Raw genomic sequence first — 23052 nt, 5'->3', positions numbered from 1 at the left:
TCACATGGTGTATAGGTGAGCCAACTTTGCACTATGTATCTCTAGTAATTTGTAATTTTAAAAATATATTTCTTAATAATAAAAAAATATGTATTTTTTATAAATCTATTCATTGAATCTGATTGGATTTAGTTCTAATTTGAAATTAACTTAAAGGGAAATTTTAATTTTTATGACTATACTATCAAAAAAAAACTACCTTAATTTCATATTAACCCACCTACATCCATCTTTGTATTTGTTTCTCTTTGTTATTCCCTCTCTCTATATTACCCCCCAAACAAACACACACACACCCTCCCTCTCTTCCCATTCTCTGTCTATCTCTCTCTTCCCTTTCTCTCCCTCTATATCTATATCCTTCTCTCTATTCCATCCCACTCCCCTCTCTCCCTCACTCTCTCTCCATGACTCCCTTGTCACCCCCTCTCCCTCTCCACCTTTCTCCCTCTATGTTTTTCTTGTTACCTCTCTCTCCTACACCCTCCAATTCCATCTCTATCTCCTCATATCTATCTTCCATCCTCTCTATCCCTTATCTACCACCTCCCATTATCTCTCCTCCCCAAATCACTCTCCCTCTCTCTCACTCTCTTCCATCCAACTCTATCACTATCTCACTCTCTCTCTCTCTCTTCCGTCCAACTCTATCATTATCTCCCTCCCTCCTTGTCCTTCTCCATCTCTATGTCTCCATCTCTCGCCCTTCCCCTTTTATCCCTATCTCTATCCTCTACACTTCTTTCTCTTCCCTCCTCTCCTCTCTACCCCACTCTCTCTCCATCTCTCCCTTCTCTCTCCTCTCTCTCTCGACCTCTATCTCTCTACGTCTTTGTTCCTTCCTCCCTCCCTCTCCCACTCCAACTCCATCTCTCTCTCTCTCTCTCCCCTCTCTCTTCCTTCCTCTCACTCCCTCCCTCCCACCTCACTCTCTCTACAACACCCCCGCCTCCCCAACCCTCCCACCCCCCTTTCCCCACCCCAACACTCTCTCTTTCTCTCTCTTTGTCCTCCAATTTTTTCACCATCGCACTCCCTCTCTCCAGCCCCTCACCAACTCTCTCTTAACTTTGATCACATTATATTGTGTTTAAGAAACTGTATAAGTTAGAAAAACATAATTGGTTGTAAAATATTAAACCTATATTTTGGATCAATCATGTCAAAGAAAATAAAATAATGAAAACTTTTAAAAAATCATGCACTATATTTAATCTATTATAATTAGTCAATTCGCCTGCTCTCATCCCTTGGATCCTTAGCTATAATGGATCAATGCCGGTTCTTTATATATATATATATATATATATATATATATATATATAGATATATATATATATATATATATATATATATATATATATATATATATATATATATATATATATATATATATATATATATATATATAGAACCGGCATAGATCCATCTTAACTTAACTTTATTAAAACCTTATTTTAATTTCTATGTGAATATTTTTAGCAATTGTGAGGATAAGCGATTTAGATATATCTCAAATTGTAACATTGTCCCTTTTAGATTCAATTAAAAAAATTGTTGTAAAATAAAATTAAAATAAAATATTTTTACTATTAAATAAATTATGGTTTTTTGGAATGTGGTATTGATAAGCCATATTATTGGTCCATGGTATTCTAACAGAGAGGATTTACAAGTTAATATCCATGGTAAAGTGAGGATGAATATCCATGGTTAACAATCATGTCATATTGTTATAAAGTATTTGATTGTGAAATAATTTATGTTTTTTGGGCATGTGGTATTGTTATAAAATATTTTGATTATGAAATAATTTATGTTTTTTGTGCATATAGTATTGATAATCCATGGTATTGACGCTTGGTATTGTAGCATGACTATTTTTTACAAGTTAGTAATATCTACTGTAATGTGGCAGTGAATATCCATGGTTAAAAATCTTGTCATATGGTTGTAAAATATTTTAGTTCTGAAATAATTTATGCTTTTTGGACTCGTAGTATTGATAAGCCTTGGTATTGGCCCATGCTATTGGTTGTAAAATACTAAACCTATATTTTGGATCAATCATGTCAAAGAAAATAAAATAGTGAAAAACTTTAAAAAATCATGCACTATATGTAATCTAGTAAAATACTAAACCTATATTTTGGATCAATCATGTCAAAGAAAATAAAATAATGAAAAACCTTAAAAAATCATGCACTATATGAAATCTATTAGAATTAGTCAATTTGTTTTCTCTCATCACTTGGATCCATGGATCTATGTCTATTTAGTTTAATTTTATTAAAACTTTAATTTAATTTCTATGGGAGTAGTTTTAGTAGTCGTGAGAATAGAGGGTTTAAATATATCTCAAAGTATAACATTTTCCCTTTTAGGTTCAATTAAAAAGATGTTGTAAAATTAAATTAAATTAAAATACTTTTACTATGAAATAAGTTATGGTTTTTTGACATGTGGTATAATTTATAAGCCATGGTATTGGCCCATGGTATTATAACAAAGCAAAATACTTTTACTATGAAATAAGTTATGGTTTTTTGACATGTGGTATTTATAAGCCATGGTATTGGCCCATGGTATTATAACAAAGCATATTTACAAGTTAATATCCATGTTAAAGTGAGGGTGAATATCCATGGTTAACAATCTTGTCATATTATTATAAAATATTTGATTGCGAAATAATTTATGTTTTTTGCGCATGTGATATTGATAATCCTTGATATTGACCCATGGTATTGTAACAAAAGCTATTTTTTACAAGTTAATAATATCTAATCTTGTCCTATTGTTGTAAAATATTTTGGTTATGAAATAAGTTATGTTTTTGGACTTGTATCATTAATAAGAAATGGTATTGGCTTAAGGTATTGTAACAAAGCCTATTCAAAAGTTAATAACAAAATAAAAATATAACAAATTAAATTTTTCTATTTTCATTAATTTAACATTTAATTATTAATTGAGGTCATATTTAAATGTTTACACTCATACCAATACCATTTTTAAGTTCTTCTTCTTCCTTTTAATTTAGAATATTAGTCAAAAATAACAAATTCTTATTAAAAATAAATTATTTAACCCAATTGAAATTTATATATTTTATTTTATATTATAAGTTTTTATTTTATTTTTCCTACTGTAAATATTTCTTTTCTTTTCCATTTCCACTTTAGCGGTGGGTTCAAATAAAATATTCACAGATTACAACATCACAGTGTAGCACTCTTTCTCTGCCTTGTCTATATCTACGTGGACATTCCAGAAGAGGAAGACCATAACGTGATGTATGGATTTAATGGGATTCGAACCCGAGATGAAGTTTGCATGGGAAACACATTATTCATAGATTACAACATCACAGTGTAACACTATTTCTCTACCTTGTCTATATCTACATGGACATTCCAGAAGAAGGAATACCATAATGTGATCTATGGATTTCATGGGATTTGAACTCGAGATGTAGTTTTCATGGGAAACACCTTAGGAGAGAATCAACGATTAGATGGAGGAAGTCAAAGGTCATTGGGTGTGGATATTTTGGTAATTTTTACATGGGTATGAATTTGGACACTGTTCTTCCTTTTTACTGAAGAGGATTTTTGTTCATATGGGTAAATAATTTCAAGCGTTTATATGATCAAAGAATAAATTTTCCTTTTTACTAAAGAAAATTTTTGTTTGTATGGGTAAATAATTTCAAAAGTTTATATGATCAAAGAATAAATTTTATCTAGAGTTGAGGGTTTAATGATTTTTATAGGGGAAATGTCATTAGGTATGGATATTTTGGGAATTTGTACATGGGTATGAATTTGGACTATGTTATTCCTTTTTACTAAAGAGGATTTTTGTTCTTATGGGTAAATAATTTGGAGGGTTTATATGATCAAAGCATAAATTTTATCTATAGTTCAGGGTTTAATGATTATGATATTTTGGTAATCTGTACATGGGTATGAATTTTGACTATGTTTTTTCTTTTTACTAAAGAGGATTATTGTTGTTATGGGTGAATAATTTTGAGGGTTTATATGATAAAATCATAAATTTTATCTAGAGTTGAGAGTTTAATGATTTTGATAAAGTAGATCTTGATTGTGGCCAACAATTCATCAAAAGACAATGCACAAGTAAGCATTTTGCATATCCTTATTATACAAAGGGTTTAATGATTATGATAATGCCTATCTTGATTGTGTCCAAAAATTCATCAAAAGACAATGGACAAGTAATAATTTTGCATGTCCTTATTGTACAAATTTGTTTGATCCTCCCTAACTTTTATAAGGTTAGAATGTGTCAAACTTTATTTTTTCTTTTCACCTATTTTTGTGGTTGATTGTTTGTGTAATGGACTCTAAGATTACCAAATTAAAAGGGCTCAAGTTATGCAAGAACATTTTCTAGTAGGATGCAAATGCTAGACAAACTTTGTTACATGAAATTAAAATTTCTTGTAATCATGAACAATAAATCTTTCTATTTCATCGTTAGATTTTGATCTCAATGCCTACATTTTTAAACCATATTAGTAAATTTTAAGTAGAATACAGTTAGATCCATTAAACCTTACAACCGTCCAAAACTTAAGTTAATTTCAGCTAAAAAGAAGGAACCTAAGTGACTTTTGCAATTTACATTCAATTCTTATAGACAATGATTAGAAATGGAAGAACTCAATGGTTTGATAAATTTTACCCACCCACAAATTTCGAAGACCTTTGGTATTAATATGAACCTAAATAGAGAGAGTAGAAGAAGAAGAGTAGCCTGGATGAGGTGAACCCTGACCTGCTTGATACTTTTCAAAAGTTAGGCATGCCCTTGACTAGAAGAAGAGTTTGACGAACATTGTTGTAGATGTTGTTTCGATAGTGTTTTGATTGCTATGATGCACAGGTAGACTCTATAGGTAGTTGAGGTTATATTTTTTTGGTTATAAGAGTTAATTTGAGAGTCTTTATTTAGTTAGGAAGTAGCTTGGCAAGGTTGTTTCTCCTGCTGATAACTATTATGTTGCATTATATTTTTATTTTTTGAGTGATAGCTCCTTCTATTAAATCTACAAGAACACTTTGTCAGCCATGGAAATATTCACTTATTTCAATATGAATGACATAGAGACTGTAAGACATTTGAGAGGACTCTCATTTTTGTATGTGAGAGGAGTTCTATGACATATATTGAAGGTTGAATTGTACCATTTTATGACATCAGTCATCTCCATGCCATAGTAGTGGATCTCAATTGCATCGAGCGAGCAATGATAAAGTATTCCACTATAAAGATTTGGTATGTCAGGGAGGAGGAATGAAAATGTGGGATTTATAATTTGGTTATGAAAGGAGGTTTTTGTGATGGAGTCAAATCAAGGATTTCATGGACTTGAGTAGGGACTTGTTCAACAATCACTTAGAAATATTCAAGCATTGTTTTGAAAGGCGATGATGCAATTGGAGAGTTCTATTCTGTTGCCCTGAAGAATAAATATTAATAAGGGGGACAAAGATGATCCATATAGGGAAGAACTAGAGGAGTAGGATTGTTTCTAAAATTATATCTATAGGAAAGTCAAGGGACTACTATAGAGTATTAGTGTAGATGCAACCAAATTATTATAATCTAAGAAATTTTTCACAGTGTCATTTGATATTCATTGGCGACCAAGAAGCTGCAAATACTTCACATGTACAACTCAAAGAATCCATGGACATGGGATGAAAGCCTCCCCTATGTCCAACACAGCTACAAAACACCTCTCCATAACTCAACTAGCCGCAACCCATTTTAGGTGGGATTGGGATTCCAGCTAGTATGTCCCATTGATGTGGCCATACCACTTGCAGCTACTCTAGGAGATTCAACTAATGTCCAGTCTATAGATGACAGGGCTAACAAATTCATTAAGTGCATTAAGCACATACACAAATAGGTACATGACATATTAGAAAGATCTAGTTCTAAATACAAGAAGTGTCATGATCAACATCAGTGTCACACAAGTTCTAGGTGGGCGACAAAGTTTGGAAACATTTGCAGAATGATCGCCTCACTAGGCCCCACTTCAAGCTTCTCCCGCTCCAATATTGACCTTATTCCATAACTAAGGATTTAGGTGGCAATGATTTCTAGTTCAAAATTGTGCCATTTCTAGTCCTATACCGGTGTTTAATGTGGACCACCTTCAACCATAGTTTCTGCCATTATTAGACACATCAGACATTGTAGAACAACTTACACCAACAGAGTTAAACCCAAACAGCATGTAACATGCCACAATTGGTCAAGTCATGGATGCGCAGATAAATAATAATCACCAAAAAAAGATCCAACTTTACGGGGTGTCAAAGTTGGCCAACTCATGTACCACGGTGAGTGGCTCACGAGGGACCAAGTAGAGCAAAATTTTTCCCATCTCATGGAGACACACAACACAATGGGAACCATTGCTTTCTAAGGGGAAAGGACTAATCCAGGGGGATATTGGTGGCCACCTGCCTATTCCACATGGACCCCCACCACTGTTTCTTTCATTTTTTTAGTTTCCATAATTATAGCACAATTTACTCTTTTTGGCAGTTTTTCGAGTCTTGAACTTCCAGGGCAATTTTGAGGCCATAAACGACATTTTTTTGGAAAATGTGTAAAATAAGGCTTTAATTAATGTTTTCAGTCCTTGGATAGATATTTCTTATGAGGTTTTGTGCTCATCAAACGAAGACCGTATGGCAAAGTTATGAACCCGGGAAGTTGAAGTACCAATTTACCCAAACAATGCCCATAGTTTTGATGCTTCATCTCCTAGGGTTAGGATTTTGGATGTTTAAGGTTTTTCATTGTTTCTGAATAATAAATAGGCCTTCGATCATCCATTAGGGGAATTTTGAGGTCTAAAATGGGCCTCCTAAACAAATTATAAAATAATAGTGGAAATAATAAAATAATGTTAGATTACATTATCAAATTTTAGAGGGAAAAAGAAAAACTATTTTTGAGTTCTTCTTTTCAACTTATCTCCCCATGGGTTTACTCAAATTTCAAGTGAAAATAGTCGTTGGATGCATAATTTGATTCCTCATCCAAGGAGCACACATGTTAGATACTTTTTAGAGACACTACTACATGAAAAATGAGAAATACATAAAAAAATGTGATTTCAATCACAAATTTTCATGCATTTCTTATTTTTCATGTAGCACGATCCATCAAAAGTATGCAACATGGGTACTCCCTGGATCATGAATTAGATTTTTCATCCAATGAGTATGCCAACTCGAAATTTTAGTAATGCCTTAGGGAGATAAGTTGAAAAGTAGTTTTATTATTTATTAACTTTTAATATTTTTACTTTTTTACTCCAAAAATGGTGAATCACTCCCCATCATTGACATCATCATGTTGAATCCTATTGCTTCTTATAAATCTTATTTTGGTTCTACATTTTTCCCAGAAGGCCCATTTTAGACGTCAGAATTCCCCTAATGATTGTAACATAGTTGAGAGGCATGTTACCTCCACATCTCTTCTTAGAGATAAGCTAACATTGTCTGAGCTATTTTGTTTCTATTTTTGTATTTAAGCATATTTCAGTTCCTTGATATTAATGAAATGAAGTTTTATTTCTCCTGCATCACTGTGTATATGTGTATTTCTATATTTTATTGTGTTCATGCATCAGATCGGATAATCATCAACTCGAAGGAAGTATTATGTTGTGTTTTCATCTTCACTCATTCTTAAGCTCTCAAAGCTCATTTTGAAGTTTTGAAGTTTCACCTCCTTTACTTTGTCATCTCCTTCATGACTCTGGTTAATATTTACCAAAAATCCTTAGTAGACCTACAATGCATAACCTTTAGAAGTTCTGATTGACTAAGACTAAACAGAATGACATTCTTTGCTTTAGCATTATTTCAATACAATATTTTACCATCTGCATCAGTGGGACAAATATTGGGGATATTGTAGTCTACTACAAATGAAGCACAAAAATATACTCCCAGGGACATAAGATACACTTCCATCCTTACTTTCCAAAAGGCTTAGTATGTCCCATCAAACACTGGTATTCTGGTTGAGTAAGCCTATTGAATCTTTTGCCTAGACATAATTTCTTATAGATCTACCTTCTAGTGGTTAGAGTGTTCCAAAAGTAACATGCCTTTGATACCAATTGTTGGAATAAGGAATTATTGAGATGGGCTCGGTGAATCAGTAGTAGTAATATTCTTACAAATTTTATTGAATATTCTTTTTTCTCTTCCCTCTATTGTTTGTTTCTTATTAGAGAATTCATTCATAAAGAAAGCAAGCTGCAAGATTAATCATTCACATGTTCATAAAATCTATCACAAGAGCAACACACACATATTTGTTGAGCCTCCAAATTAAACATAAATTAAGGCCGATATGACAATCCATCAACACATTAAACCTCTCTTTACTAAATCATATGACATATTTTTAGTTTTAATATGTTCATTGGGAAGTTTTAGAGATAATTTCATATTTGTGCATAATATTATTTATTTTTATAGAATATTGTGATAATATTGGGTAGATTATGAATATTTAGAGGAGGAGCCTCAGAGCCCTTTTTCTAGTTTTCTTTTCTTCTTTTCACTTCTTACTCACATGCATCTCCTATTCTTGTTTTTCCTATTTCTACATTTAGTATTGATGCTTCTTTTTCTGTAGGATTGTGTTAAATGATTGAAATAAGTTCTTTTTTAGGTTATTTATAGATTCACAATAATGAAGAATCCTTATAATATATTTTAAAAGTCATATTCATCATTCAGCTACTTGGATTGGTTTACTAGTTCACAAATCTAGAATTTCTGGAAGTTCCTTGTACCAAAATGAAGTATTTTTATGCTATATTTTAGAATATTTTAATGAGATTCAATTGATTTTATTCCAATTTTATTAGGTCATGAAAGAATTCAAATTAATAACAAAATTTACCCCACTAAATTTGTGCTTGATTAGGCTAGGAATTTGATAGGTTAACTAGCTCACTAGTTCTTGAATTTCTAGCTTTTAGAGTTGTAATTTTATGATATTTTTTTATCACGTGTTAACAGGGGTATTTTGGAGTGATTCCACTTTAAATGGAGTCCTAAAACATCCTAATTAACAAACAAAATTATCCCGCCTTATTTTCATTTGATTTACTTGGTCATTCGGTGAATTATCTCCTCCTGTAGCAATTTTTTTCTCCTTTAGCAACCTCCTGTAGCACGTGTAAAGTTGACTATATTTGCTCCAAAATCTTGGTTTTTATCTCTTAGGCTTGAACCATAAGTCCTAGGCTATAAGTAAATTATTGAGGAAGAATAAAAACCAATTAGTACATGCCTTTGTACAAAGTAGATTGGGCCTATTTATTTGAATTCATGCTCTTAGGATTTCAATTACAAATTGTTGTTCTTGCCAAGGATTAATTCCTTTTCGAAGTAACATTTCCATTTCTGAAATTAGTATAATATTTGGTTTCATGAAATTCATTCCATTGCATCATATCAATGAAATAAGGACGCATTGTAGGTTTAACATAGAGTTTTGACACCTCTTAAGTTTGTACGAACCCTAGGTTGATAATTTAAGTCGGTAGCCTTGGGAGTTGCAACATTCTTGTTGCAATACTCGGTCTCATCACTTTTTGGCACTGTTGCTTGAGAGGTGTCAAATTATGTATTTTTATTTTCCCTATTTGATTTATTTCTTTTACTTTTTGCAAAAACACAAAAAATTGCATTAGGCATCTTTTATTTCAAAAACAAAAAATTCCATTGCATTAGCATTTTCATTCAAAAAAATCTCCAATACCAAACTCGCCCATTTGATCACATGCAATAAGAACAACATCACCATCCACTTTTCCAGATAGAAGAAGAAGAGGTGGTAGAGAAGGTAGAATAAATTGATGGAGATGATGAAAATGAAGAATATCCTCTTGGATTTCCCATTCAAGATATTGATGTTAGTGTGCATATGAAGAAAACCCATCCATCTTTCCTTCCCAACTTCCATGGTATCTGCTGAGAGGATATGAAAGCCTTTGTCCTTGAATTTGAAATTCTTTGTAGATGTTATGGATATTTACTAAACACTCAAAAGTTGAGAATGTTTCTGGGAACATTGAAGGATAGAGATCTTACATGGTTCATGAGTTTAGGGACTAATTCAATAAGATCATAGAATGATATGCAAAAGATATTTCTAGAAAAATATAAAGATCATAATCTTTAAGCAGAAATATTTAGAATGAATAAAAAATAAGATGATGGACTTGAGGATCTAATAGAGAGGTTGATGTGTACTATTAAGAGTGGAGAATTACATCATTTAGGATCTGACACACTAAAAACCCTCTTACTTAGAATAATTAGAGATTTATGGATCAATCTTCATGATCTCATGCATAGAGGTGATGCATACCGATTATCGTTTGAAGAATTCTTCAAAACATACAAACACATATCAAGAGGAAGGCAAGAGTAAGTAAATGAACATCAAGATCGGTAAGTCAAGCTAAACTTGGAAATTTGTTTTATGATTTTAAAACATAAATTCTTAGCAATCCAAGAAAATACGTAGAAATTTTAAGAATGCAAATTGAGAAAAAAGAATATGATGATATTTGTGTTGTCCATTCGAAATCACATGTTATTTAATATTTCCCATCATTACCAATGTTTAAGTATATTTACCAAGAAGAAAATGGAGTAATTCAATCATCAAAGCAACTATGTAATGTATCTACAAGACGACCATGGTATCGTAGTCAACCTAGTATGATGCAAGAACCTAATTCAGAATTTCAAGGTTATGAACATCCATCTCAAAGTAATTGGAACACACCCTTTCCTTGGGAACCTTGGCCACCTCAACCCAAAAACTAATCTTGGAAACAAGGTTGGAAAGGACCTTATGCGAGAAATATACAATATCCTCAATATCTTCCTCAATACACTCTATACCCGACTCTATGTTATATGTACCATCCATATCTACCACAACCACAACCCCAACCACATCCATCTCAAAGATCCACTCCCACTCAACTACCTGTACCACCATTTCCAAACCCACACAAGCAAGTGGCCCAACCAACTTACAATGCTAAGGTACAACACATACTAACATATCCTCTTGATCTAAATGGTATTCATCTTGGCTTAGAAAGAGTATTGAAAAAGATATATTCTCTTAATATAATTGAAGGAAAACATTCAGAAAAATAAGATTCATATGAGAATACCAAAGAATAATGGGTTGCACTAAATGAAGAGAAGACATTAGAATCAGAGATTGAGAATATTCCGAGATTGAGAATGTTCCCTCTTGTTCACCATCACATCCTCCACGTGTTCAGGAGATTAATCAACAAAAAGAGGAAGATTTGAATGTTGTGGAAGAAGAGGACACAAAAAGAGATCCAAATGTGTAAGAGAAGTAGGGGCATCACAACTATATTGAAATATTGTTCTAGAAAAGATTTTAAGTTGCAATAAGACACTCTTCTTCAACAATTTTTGATCTCATCTCAATCAAAGTAGTTGGTCTCTCATATTCAGGTACATGTCAAAGCATATATTTTGAGCCTACACATGTTTTTTTCTTTCATATTGATGTGCACATGTCTCCATTGGAAGTATTCCTATACCTAAAAGAAAATTTGTTTTTCCAAGTAGAGTACGATAGAAAAAGAAATAAAAAGATGGAAAATAAGAGGAAAAAATAAAATATCTGGTAAAATCCTCCTTTGAGGTGCTTGAGTTTGGCTCATTGATTGAAAGCATCCATGAGGAATTCAATGGGCTGGTAAAAATATAAAAGAAATAATATCCTAGGTGAAAACCTCTTCGGAGACGCCTAGGCAGACCTATTAGCTAATAACCTCATTGAGGCAACTAGCACGTCTAAAGAAAAAAAATTGCAAAAAAAACAAGAAAGAAAAAAGAAAAAGGATGAAATAAAATAAATTTGTTTTTCCAGTTGCATATAAGTACTTTCATGTAGGTACTCCTCCACCTGCATAAGGAAAATAAATAGGTCAATGCCACAAAAAGAGAAAAAGAAAGAAATGGGAAATGAGACAAGAAAAAAGTAAAAAATAATCAACCTTGGGCTTCTTACATTCTATGAAAACTGCTCAAGAAGGACTAAGGACATGTCAATCCATCACCCTCACCCATTTCCATGACATTTACCATCATTCCCAAACCTTTCTCTTGCATTTTCCTCGTTATCCTAAAATGCTACATGAGGGCTATGTTTTGCTACTGGAGGCCAAAATACACAAAGAATAAAATGGATTTTAACAGATCTTCAAAATCATGCATCCGTTGGATTCTATGTTTCATGGAGAGATTCATATGGATGATGGTAACATGCTCAAGCGATTTCAACAAATTATTTCTAGAAATTGGCCTTCATTGCCGATAACCATTCGTAATTTTTCTCGTGATCCTTGCATTCATTGGCCAATATTTTTTATTGGAAGTACATAAGGATGATGGTAACATGCTAAGATAACTTCAATTCAATCTAGTCTACCTTTGGAGAGATATGGATAAAAAAATCTGCTATATGAGGTTGTCTTGAAATGCTACAGGATCACCCTGAAATGCTACACGAGGAGCCTGAAATGCTACAGGAGGTTGATCTAATTTGAGGAAAGGTTAAAAAGGTCATTTATCCTTTAGGGAAGGCTGATAAAGGCCTCCAAACACTCATCCGCTCCATGTAGCCAAGATTCATCATCAAATTCCATTATGTCTTACATAAAAAAATCATAAAAAAAAATTGTCATCAACTATTCCACCACCTACATCACCTCATAATAGTTCTAACCTTGTTGTTATACCTCCTATGACATTCCATCAATCCCACATGTAATGATGGGGTCTCTAAGAGGAATTAAATGATCATAGCGGGAAGAGGATTCCTCTGATAGCAGTGTGTATAGTTACAACAAAACTCAATATCAATTCTTTCCACCCACATAGAAGAAGATCCAAACAACTTGAGCATCATGAAGCCATTTCTGAAGTTGAGAATGGAGACATTCTCCTTATAAAGTCATTCATCCACTCCACCAGTAGCAGATGTGACATTGGGAAGAAATCTGCATAGACAACAATTTTATCAGTCAAAGGATCATCAAGCTCAGAAGAAATGTATAGAAGAAAACAAAGGAAACCAAAACCTTCAATATATACATATTATTAAGTCCATCTCCAGAATGCAAGCATCTCCAACAAATTGATACCACATTTGGGTATAGGTATGAAATGTTCTTCATCTCTTCTCTTGAGGGTATTATGATCAGAAATTTGTTATCAATGCATAAGCGAGAAGGTTTTATAAACTAAGGATGGGTCAACAGTTTTGGTCAGCCTCAACTATTTAAGTGTCATGCTCCATCCTCACTTTCCATACAATTTCATAGTACATGCATCATGTAGAAACAACATGAAGAGGTAAATTCCTTTCGAAAAATTATTTTCTTATATAAGAGGGGCAAGGAAAGAGAAGCGAATCTCTTTCACTGATATAGCGGTATCATTCTTCTCTTTCTTCGACTAAAAATCAAACACCCTATCTCTACCTCTACACCCCATACTATTCAAAGAAAATTCTTTGAAATTCCTTTCAAATAATTTAAGGAGACAATAGTAGGAGCCATGGGGGGAGGTTTCAACCAAATGGAAAGTAACTTTTGACATCCATGAGAAGGCCAACCACTAGAGCGGTCCCAACAAGGAAGCTCAAAGCGTAAAATTCCATGCTATAGGAGAAAACAAGGTTGCTACATGAGAAACATGGTTGCTATAGGAGAAACAAATTTTCTACAGGAGAGGACAATGTGCTCCAGGAATGTCAAGAGAGCCCTTGAAAGCCTAATTTTAAGAAACCTTATAGTATATTTGAAACGGTGAATCTAAGAGAAAGGGACGTACACATTTTTCTCTACCATCTGTGGATAAGAAACCTGCAAAAACTCTCATTCCTTAAACCAAAATTCTAATAGCAATTTGTTAATAAAATCTTTGCCCCATTAGGTCACTAGAAATGCCAAAATAAGTTGTCACATGTCCATTATATTTCCACGTCAAGGTGACATCAAATTTCACTTCAGCTCTTTAGGGTCATTTACCCACTTCCATGTGTCCTATCTAAGGAGATACAAAGTCTGCTTCTTGGTCCCTAGTCCTCCATTGAATTCCCTCTTTTTTATTTTCCTTTGTGAACCTCAAAATTCCAATAAATTAGAATTTGTAAGGACTTATGAGAAACTGGTATTTTGATGGCTTCATCTTTTGATCTACTCGATTCTGAGGTTCTGATATTCTAATGGCCTTGTCTTCTGATATAACCTGCTTTGAGGTTCTGATCCGACCTTTTCTCTGATGTTCCAATCAGTCTCTTGGTCTAAGATTCCAGTACGACCTTTTCTACAAGGTTCTGATGTGATCTGATCTCCGATATAGCCTGCTCCAATGCTCCAATTAGTCCTCTGCTCTGAGATTCTGATATTTGGTCTCCTCTTAAGGAATTCATGCTCCTTACTTCGATGATCAAGTACTTTTGAGTCTCATGGCCGTTTGTGGATTTCCATATACTTTTAAAAATATTATTTATAGCACTTTCTATTGGAGATGGTCTGACGCAGTCTTTGATCCCATTTGTAACCTGAAAGATGGCTCCAAACATGAAAGATGATGTGAAGAACCTGGACACCTGATTCTCCATAGTCATGATTTTATGCATTTTCCAATAAGCCTGCTAATGTGGCGATTCTATTCTAGAATCCTACAAATACCATAAAATAACCATAATAATTCGGTTGACATCAATGCCAACACATTCACAACCACTATCCATCCACACAATGCGAATTGTCCAACAATTTTATATTTCAAGCACAATATACCTTTGTTTATCTTATAAATACCAACAAAATAAGTCTAGCCTCACATAGATGAGGCCTTGGTACATGATTATAGCCTCTATGTGGCATCATAAACCTTTTTCTCCCCAAGCTTGCACATTACCTAGCCAAGTTATAATGGGAAACATTGGAGTATGTCGAAATATCCCAAAAGCTAGCAATAGAGCCATCTTAAGAACCAACCACCAAACACATTGAGAAAGATGAAGAGAACCAAAAAGAAAGAACCTTTCATATATCAAAATGTGGTATAATATTGAAATATTAATGGAATTGGTTGGTTGTGCAATAGGTACACTAGAGAGTGATGTTTCCAACATCCCACTTTTCATTCTTTATGTTAAGCCACATTTTACTAATAGTGATAAATGAGTTAGGTATATGCCACATGTCATAGCGTATCACTTCTCTTTTCTCCATATCACTTTTCATATCATAGCCCCCTAGTTCCAATGGAAGGAATTCTCTTGATTTTGTTAGCTCCCCTTTTGAGCTTTCATCATACGTACATATTGGCTTCATGTCTTGGAGAAAAAAATTAGGCTAAGTGAGATAATTATGTCTCACTAGAAACCTTACTATATCCTAAAATTAAATCCATATGTAAAAACATATAATATGTGGTCCTTTGCATAATGTCTACATGAATTTTCACCTAGGAAACATTTAAATTGATATGTTATAGTGTAGTTCATGCACATAACAAGAAGGTACTAACTTGGGTATTACAATAGTATTCACCCCTATTTTATACCTTAAGTAGGATAATATAATTAAACTTAGAATTTTTTGATGGTAGGTTCGTTTTTGTTAACTACAATGAATTTTTTGAATTCTTGTAGGGACAAGTCATCAATATAACGTTTGTGGTTGGTTTGAATGGAGATATAGGGAAATATAATTACAGTGTGGCCAAAGAAAGAGTTATTGGGATGACTATGATTGTTGCAATGCAATATGCCAGTAGAAATATCATAGTGATCTTCTTAACTTTGTGAATTTCTATGTGCGTTAGAATTTTAAATGAATATTTTGTATTGGAGTTATGAGGTCTTATCTTAATTACCAATACTTTTGTGGGAAACAGAAAGGGACTATTTTCAGTTGTAGAAAATTGAATGTCATAGTCCCTGGATTTATTACGTTAGACGTGTTTGCAAAAATCAGTAATGAAAATGGAAAGGAAGTTATCCATGAGATACATCTAGGTAACTATTTCAAGCATTTTTTTGTTATATTACTCCAATTAATAAAGTAACTAAGAATTCTTAATATTTTAGACATGTCATGTATTGGTGTTTTATTCATATTGCAAACAAACCAATGTTGCCATGTTCTCTTTGCTAGTGCAAAATATAAGGTTTGAGTAATTTTATATTGGAATATTATTAGCACATTAAACTAATATTGAATAGACAAAATACTATAATCCTGAGAAGGGAACAAATAGTTACGCCGTAAGGCGTTTCCCTCTGAAATCCATCCCCATTTTTGCCTACGTGTCCTCCTTTCACGCCGTACGATTAGATGTTAGATGATTACAAACACTGGAACCGTAGATCAAAAATGTCACTGAAGTGGTCCAGGTAATGAAGAGCGCGGGGTGCCAATCGCCATTCCAGAGGTAGGGTTTCTCCAGTGGTGTTCTCCAGGCGGGCGTCAGGACTTGCCTCCCCTGGATCCCTCAGGACTTGCCTCCCCTGGATCCCTCCATGCCGCTTTGGATCCCTCTGAATCATCCATGCAATATCCCTTTGAATCATTCATGCAATGTATTGCAGAGGTTGGCAACAAACCCTTGCGTAGTGCCTTTGTTTGGAAAACCAGTAGGTCTAGATGCAGCCGTTGAACATACGACAATTGAATTAACACAGAGAAGCTAAAACGGTGGTGTCAATGGGATTCACTCACACAAAGGCGGCTTTATCAATTGATGTTTGCTGACCGTGACTATGATAAACGCGATGGAACTGGAGACAGGGCATCTCTTTCTCTCAAGGACAACGACAATGCCAAGCCTCTTGTGACTGTTGACAACTGTTTGGAGAGGGGGTATTCTGTGGTGACTGTTCAGTGTAAAGACAGACCTAAGCTTCTCTTTGATATTGTTTGCAGCTTGACAGATATGGAGTATGTTAAACCTGGTCTAAAGCAGATGCTTTCAAATAGAATTTGATAATAAACAACCGGCTCCTATTATCTTAAGGTTTTCACATGCCAACCTGCAGCCTGATTTACATGGTTAATATGCCCGTGTGCGCGGTGGATTTGTGGCATATTCATACGAACAACTTTTTTGATGTTTTGATATTAGCAAAATCAGGTAATAAACTTCCGTTACAGGTTTCCTCTGCTCAATGTTTTTTTTCAGATCGAATGTGAGGTCACCTAACTAAGTGCAGAAAAATCCACTGTAGGTAGTATTTCTTGTTGCGTTTAAATACATTTTGGGAAAAATCAACATGTACTGTTGCTTTCACCAACCATTTTCTGTTCTTTGAAACACTCAACAATACGTTGAAGACACGAATTTGTCCACCAGTTTTTGTTTAGATTGCAATGACTTGTTTATTTAAAAGAAGTACATCAATGTTTGCTGCAACCCAAAATCCCAACTTCTAATGCATGTTGCAACTGAAGTAACATATTTATTTAACAGAAGTCCATCAATGTATGCTGCAACCCAAAACCCCAACTTGTAATGTCTGCTACAACCCAAAACTCCAACTTCTAAAGCTGTAGCTAGCGCATGAATTCAAGCTATAGAATCCTTATAGAACAAATTTCCCGTTGATAGATAAACTGGTTTAAGGATAACCCTGTTCTATGACGCCATACACCTTTTTTTTTCAGATGAAAAAAGCGATATATTTATCAGTATAGAATTTACATATGATGCAAAATCTGCAGCACAAAGGTGCATATCAGAGTTTTAAATCCGAACAATTCAGCCAACATACTTCAAAATGAAGCTTTAAACCAGACCAGGATACATATAAATTTTGTGCTAATTCTGGTAATGTTTTGTTTGTTCTTAGATGTTCAGCCAGCATATTCTAGCCTGTGTCGACATACATCTGTATATTTAGACCATCAAGTAAAGCAAGAAGAAAAGTAGAATATTCAAACCGCTATCAAAAAAGAGTATGTCCTGTTGAAGTTACACCGTGCAGGGTAGAGAACTTCTGTAGGTTCATTTTGTGGTTTTCAATGTCTGAGCTAAATAATAATTCTTTTCAGTACTGCTTGTTTTTATTTTTACGCCGTAAGGCGTTTCCCTCTGAAATCCATCCCCATTTTTGCCTACGTGTCCTCCTTTGATGCCGTACGATTAGATGTTATACGATTACAAACACTGGAATCGTCGATCAAAAATGTCACTGAGGCGGTCCAGGTAATGAAGAGCGCGGGGTGCCAATCGCCATTCCAGAGGTAGGGTTTCTCCAGTGGTGTTCTCCAGGCGGGCGTTAGGACTTGCCTCCCCTGGATCCCTCAGGACTTGCCTCCCCTGGATCCCTCCACGCCGCTTTGGATCCCTCTGAATCATCCATGCATTGTATTGCAGAGGTTGGAAACAAACCCTTGCGTAGTGCCTTTGTTTGGAAAACAAGTTGGTCTAGATGCAGCCACTGAACATACGACAATTGAATTGACACAGAGAAGCTAAAACGGTGGTGTCAATGGGATTCACTCACACAGAAAGGCGGCTTTATCAATTGATGTTTGCTGACCGTGACTATGATAAACTCGATGGAACTGGAGACAGGGCATCTCTTTCTCTCAAGGACAACGACAACGCCAAGCCTCTTGTGACTGTTGACAACTGTTTGGAGAGGGGGTATTCTGTGGTGACTGTTCAGTGTAAAGATAGACCTAAGCTTCTCTTTGATATTGTTTGCAGCTTGACAGATATGGAGTATGTTGTCTTTCATGCCACTATAGACTCTCAAGGCCCACAAACTTTTCAGGTGTAGCTCCAGCAACTACAAGGGACTTGATTTTTCATAGGATATTTGTTTTTTTTCAAATGTTTATTTCCTAATTTGATTTTGTTAAACCTGGTATAGGTGGTTTCAAATCACATCCCTAATGGGATTAATATTGAATCTAAACTAGGTTAAAGAAGAGTTGGGGTATTTATTTCCATTCTTCTCTTTTGTGATACAAGAGTACTACATTAGGCATACTGATGGTTGCCCCGTGTATTCAGAAGCAGAGAAGCAGCGTGTGATTCAGTGTTTGGAGGCTGCCATTAGATGAAGAACATGAGAGGTATGAGTCCAAGGATCGAATCCATGGTGGAAATTTATTCAAAACCCTAAGACTTGGGATTCCCAGTGCATTCAAATTTGATCCTTTTTAAATTTTAGTCAGCTTAGTGTGAGTTTTGTTGATGATATTTTATGAATTCAGGGTATGCGACTGGAACTTTGCACCAACGATCGTGTTGGGCTTCTGTCGGAGGTGACTCGCATATTTAGAGAAAATTGGATGTCAGTTACAAAAGTAGAGGTGTCAACGCGGGGTGATAAGGTAGCTGACGTGTTCTATGTGACTGGTACAGCTGGAAACCCCGTTGATGCCAAGACAGTAGAAGTTGTTCGCCAAGAAATTGGACTAACAATCTTGCAAGTAAAAGACGACTGTATGCATACAAAATCTCCTCCAAGGGAACCTGCCATCCGATTCTCCCTTGGTGATCTCTTCAAATCAAAGTCAGAGCATTTTCTCTACAGTCTTGGATTGATAAAATCCTATTCTTAGATGTTGTATTTTGGGCCTCTTGCAATGGAATTAAGTAATTGCCTTTGAAGGTTGTATGTATGGACGATGGTTCTCTAAAAACCATCCTCGTTCATCTGTTTTACACTGTGACAATTACCTTGCTAAAGACAGAAATTGGGTACAGCAATGCCAAGATCTAGAAAGCACAATACCACTGGGATTTGCCAAATATGATTTGTTGATCATCGAACAAAAGACCAGCAATGGAGAACTATTCACCACACTGGCCGAACATGGCCCTATCATTTGATGACCCAGGAATTGCGAAATTGACCTCATCATAGAGAAGTGTGCAAAATTGGTAGATCTGAAAGAAGACAGCACTAATTACAGTGGTGGTAGGAGAAAGGAACTAAATCCACCTAATCTAGAATTGCTTATACAAGTTTTACAAATTACAAGCTGATAAATAGTCTTTGTTCTACAAAATGATAACTCTTCAAACTACACAGGTAAAGACCATTGATGAATCACAGTGTTAACATAGATTCTAGTGCTTGACATAGATTCTTAGCACTTCTTGGCCTTGTAGGAAGTAAAATACTCCTTTTAGCCACTGGAGGTTTCCTTTGAAAAGTAGAAGTCACGATCCCAAGTCTATCTGCAAGAATTGGGTAGACTGAAGGAGAAGGCGTTGGATTCTGGACTTCTTGCTGAACATCTGAATTTGAAAGGTGTGTGATTTGGTAGGAGATTGGTACAGCACGAGGTGACAATTTGGGGCAATTGCTGGTATTTTTTGCTTTCCTTCATCGAATAGGAACTGCACCCCACCTTACTATTTAGAGATTCCTGGTCAGTGGTATGTTTTCGTTGGATCAGCTAATACAGTGCTTCCCCCTTCTTTCTTAAATCATTTGAATCCACTGGCACTTTTTATCACTTGCACTTCTTATACCGTTGTATTGATGATGTAAAATATGTAAATAATTGTATAGAAAATTCAATGGAGTTGGCCTCTGGATGATCATAGTTCATTGTTTGTGATCGACTTGACTGGGGGTTGGCCTCCGTATAGCTCTGTATCCTCTGTTTCATTATCAGCCCATAATAATAAAAGTTTATTACAAATGTGTGTGGTGCTTGTTTGTGCTATTGTTATTTGTATTATGTTTGGCACTTTTTATGAAGTAACCACGATGATGATACTTCAGGTATTTCGTGGCAATGTTGATTTGCTCTGTCCGATTTATAAGATTTCTGTTGTTATTTCACGGGAGGTTGCTATGCGTTGTATCATCTCCAGCTGCAGCCGAGGATAGTTAACAACAAATCATGAACTCTTATGGAAAATGAGCTTTCAAAGGATCTAAAGAAAGTGAATTCTCAAGGAATTTATGTCTTATTTTTAAAACTAGGGTTTTAAGTATATCACAATGTCCTTTAAATGTCCTCAAGTCAATGGTAATGGTTGTTAGAGAGCCGTGGACTTACAGGAACGAAGAATAATGAATTTAAAGAAAATGTTGTATTCAAAGATATCTTTACAGTGTTGAAGTACAAGTAAGCATTGCCTGACATGAAATGGATAACTAAATAATTTTAATGATAAGACAATCAGTATGATTTATACATGGCTTAAAATTAAAAGTAACTCATCTAAAATAGGAAAACAATCAACGTTAATCATCTTAAATGCATTTGGATCTTCATCTCAGATACTTTGATTTGCAAAGCTTGGGGACCTATCTTAGATACTTTGACTTGCAAAGCTTGGGGACCTATCTTAGATACTTCGACAACGACAACGCCAAGCCTCTTGTGACTGTTGACAACTGTTTGGAGAGGGGGTATTCTGTGGTGACTGTTCAGTGTAAAGACAGACCTAAGCTTCTCTTTGATATTGTTTGCAGCTTGACAGATATGGAGTATGTTGTCTTTCATGCCACTATAGACTCTCAAGGCCCACAAACTTTTCAGGTATAGCTCCAGCAACTACAAGGGACTTGATTTTTCATAGGATCTTTGTTTTTTTTCAAATTTTTATTTCCTAATTTGATTTTGTTAAACCAGGTATAGGTGGTTTCAGATCACATCCCTAATGGGATTAATATTGAATCTAAATTAGGTTAAAGAAGAGTTGGGGTATATATTTCCATTCTTCTCTTTTGTGATACAGGAGTACTACATCAGGCATACTGATGGTTGCCCCATGTATTCAGAAGCAGAGAAGCAACGTGTGATTCAGTGTTTCGAGGCTGCCATTAGACGAAGAACATCAGAGGTATGAGTCCAAGGATCGAATCCATGGTGGAAATTTATTCAAAACCCTAAGACTTGGGATTCCCGATGCATTCAAATTTGATCCTTTTTAAATTTTAGTCAGCTTAGTGTGAGTTTTGTTGATGATATTTTATGAATTCAGGGTATGTGACTGGAACTCTGCACCAACGACCGTGTTGGGCTTCTGTCGGAGGTGACTCGCATATTTAGAGAAAATGGGATGTCAGTTACAAAAGCAGAGGTGTCAACGCGGGGTGATAAGGTAGCTGATGTGTTCTATGTGAATGATACAGCTGGAAACCCCGTTGATGCCAAGACAGTAGAAGCTGTTTGCCAAGAAATTGGACTAACAATCTTGCAAGTAAAAGACGACTGTATGCATACAAAATCTCCTCCAAGGGAACCTGCCATCCGATTCTCCCTTGGTGATCTCTTCAAATCAAAGTCAGAGCGTTTTCTCTACAGTCTTGGATTGATAAAATCCTATTCTTAGATGTTGTATTTTGGTCCTATTGCAATGGAATTAAGTAATTTCCTTTGAAGGTTGTATGTATGGATGATGGTTCTCTAAAAACCATCGTCGTTCATCTGTTTTCCACTGTGACAATTACCTTGCTAAAGACATAAATTGGGTACATCAATGCCAGGATCTAGAAAGCACAATACCACTGGGATTTGCCAAATATGATTTGTTGATCATCGAACAGAAGACCAGCAATGGAGAACTATTCACCACACTGGCCGAACATGGCCCTGTCATTTGATGACCCAGGAATTATGAAATTGACCTCATCATAGAGAAGTGTGAAAATTTGATAGATCTCAAAGAAGACAGCACTAATTACAGTGGTGGTAGGAGAAAGGAACTAAATCCACCTAATCTAGAATTGCTTATACAAGTTGTACAAATTACAAGCTGATAAATAGTCTTTGTTCTACAAAATGACAACTCTTCAAACTACACAGGTAAAGACCATTGATGAATCACAGTGTTAACATATATTCTAGTGCTTGACATAGATTCTTAGCACCTCTTGGCCTTGTAGGAAGTAAAATACTCCTTTTAG

The 23052-nt window shown here is 35.0% G+C and overlaps 1 pseudogene; it reads left to right on the top strand.

Moving 5' to 3' along the window:
- The first annotated feature begins 21351 nt into the window (after positions 1-21351).
- On the top strand, positions 21352-21992 carry LOC149210036 (ACT domain-containing protein ACR4 pseudogene; annotated as a pseudogene).
- The last annotated feature ends 1060 nt before the right edge of the window (positions 21993-23052 follow it).

The sequence above is a fragment of the Pinus tabuliformis genome, chromosome 1_2 (genome assembly GCF_031772625.1).
Source record: "Pinus tabuliformis cultivar Carrire ecotype Pingquan chromosome 1_2, CPIR1, whole genome shotgun sequence".
NCBI classification, from domain to species: domain Eukaryota; kingdom Viridiplantae; phylum Streptophyta; class Pinopsida; order Pinales; family Pinaceae; genus Pinus; species Pinus tabuliformis.
The sequence above is the reverse complement of the archived record's forward strand: the minus strand, read 5'-3'. Positions and strand labels throughout refer to the sequence as shown.